Consider the following 2,561-nt stretch of genomic DNA (forward strand, 5'->3'; position numbering starts at 1 on the left):
CAATTAAGATTGGTACTAATTTCTCCATCTTTGAAAATCACTGCTACCTCTGCAAGACAGCTTGCATATTACTATTAAAAGAAGGTAAATAAAAGCAAACCAGCTTTGAAGTGCTATAATCTTGTTAAGAGACACACTATTTTGGAGCATATGCTGTCACTAACTTCTTTTTCAGTATTAACCTTTTCCTTCTGGTTTTGAGAGTGGGAATCAACTCTTCTGTTGGAGCAACCAGAAGAGTGTAGGGTTAAAGTTGTTAGATTCCTAGGGTAAATAACAGAACAGAAATACATAGTCGTGAGTTCTGTAAGTCTGCAGAGTGCCTCCAAAGGAAATAATGATAGTGCTATCTTCATAATATTATTTAGGATGAAGAAACTGTTAGAAAAATCTGCCACAGGAAATCTTTCAGCAGTAGCAGAGCATAGAGTACATCTAAAAGTTTCAAATCACACAAGGAGTTAGGTGCTTAAACCCTTTTTGAGTCAGCACTTTTTTAAGGATAGAATTTTGCCTAACAATCATGCCTGTGAGATCCCATTCTAAGTGATTTATTTTGGTGGATATTTTCCATTTCCAACCCACAGATGACTCTTCCTATGCAGCTGGTAGGTTTTTTGATACCTACTCACAACAAAATTCTTACTGTTCTTTGGCCTGAAGGAACACGCAACAGCCAGGGTCCCAGTGTGCTAGGCAGCGTAAAAATACCAGGGTCAGCCTCAAAATATTTGCAGAAAACCACAGCCTAGTCAGTATTAAAAAAAATGCTCTTTATTGCATGTGAATTAGTGTATAACTCGTCAAAAAGAGTAAAGAGCATTTCTGGTGGTTGTGAGCTATTAGCAAAAGTTGGCTTTTTGCGTTAGCAGTTAGCATCAGTTCTGTTAAAGCCACCTCCATCCGAAGTAATGTCATTTGTGTCTGCAAGAATTGTGTATTATTGGTCCTCTGCATTGGTAAACGCTGAAGGGCTGACACTATGTGACTAAATACAGCATCACACCATTAGCTCTCATGGAAGGGTGGCATGTCCTGATTATTAAAAGGAAACAGAACAGATACTACCAGGTACGTGAAGTATGAATGCATAACTAAGTGCAAAGGCAACCTTTAGCACCTTTGTTTTTCAGCTGTGCAAAAAAGTTCATCCAGAAGGGCATGTCTTCCTGTTTTAACAGGTGGGATGGAAGTAAATCCTCAAAAGTCCTGATTTTGGCTTTTCACGGCTTCAATGCTCAAGAAGTTAGTTGTGGTGCTTACTCAGTGTGGTTGTCGTCAGTGCTCTGCCATTGATTCAGGGTTGGGTAAACCTGTAAAATACTTAATTTTGTAAAAATTCTTGGGACAAAATCCTGATATTTGGTTCAAGAGTGGCTTGCCCGTGTCTGCTGTGTAGAAATGAGTCCTATGTAGAGCAGCCTCAAATTGGCAACTGATGTTCACCTAGTGGGCAAAAAACATCTACGTGGTCTAATAATAGATCGATGCTAGAGAATTTAGTTTTTTGAAAAAAAATTCAATTCAAAAGCCCCATCATACAAACTCGTATTGATGCAAGCAGTATTCAATACGTCAGTTTTATGGTTACTCTGTGAAAAAGCTTGAAGGGTTTGTGCTCTGTTCTGACTGATTTCTCCAAAATATGCTCCATAGTGAAAAAGTATGCATAGTCCTTCCTTTGTTCCTTTAGAACAAGGCAGAGTTAAGGAGCAGAAACACAAGCTTCCCTCATGCTTCTTAGGCCTGTAGACATGGGAAATAATTCTCCGCTTTGGCTTTCAGTTCTGTTTTGAAGCTTCAGCAATTTTGCAATTGAGACAACTTTTAATTTTTTTTAAGAACTAGATGGGAACATCCAGATTGAATTTTCATTCACCAGAAGCCAAGTATGATGCAAGCAGCTTTCAGAGACAGCCAAACTGAGCTTCATTGAATCAGCTGTGCAGCTCCCTAGCTACCTTGAGGTCAGTAATTCTCTATCATAAACCAGAAGAGGTTTCAGTGTAATATTTTTTTTCTCTAGTTAACCAAATATTTGCATATTATGCAGATACAGCAGTTGCACATCATTGAATACTAGCTGATCAACAGCGCTTTCCTCCATTTCCCATCACTGTCATTTAAGGTAGTTTTAGCTCACAGAAGCAAGACTGCAGTGTGCTAAGCATAGCAAGTGATGGATAATCTCGGTTACTGTCCATCATCCTGACAGACAGGAAAATTCTCTCTTGAAGGCGTTAGAAGAGAGATGAGACATTGACCTTTTTCCTCCTTGCTTTACAGCATTACTTGTATGTATGGTAAAGTAACTAATGCATGTTTTATGGCACAAGAAAAGGGAACAATGAATAAATTCAGGTTTCTACTGACTTGTAGCAATGAGCAGGATGATGATCAAAAATATCAATACCTCACAAATGGTGATGTTTTTGACACATGGAGAATACTATGCTCTTCGACTTCATTACAAGTTAGTTTTGTTCTCACAAAACTAATATTTGCCTGTCTTCTGCATGTCTGTGTTTGATAGCAGTCCATTACCAGCACAGCAACCATCT

The sequence above is a fragment of the Egretta garzetta genome, unplaced genomic scaffold, assembly GCF_000687185.1.
Source record: "Egretta garzetta isolate BGI_Z169 unplaced genomic scaffold, ASM68718v1 scaffold107, whole genome shotgun sequence".
Classification (NCBI taxonomy): Eukaryota; Metazoa; Chordata; class Aves; order Pelecaniformes; family Ardeidae; genus Egretta; species Egretta garzetta.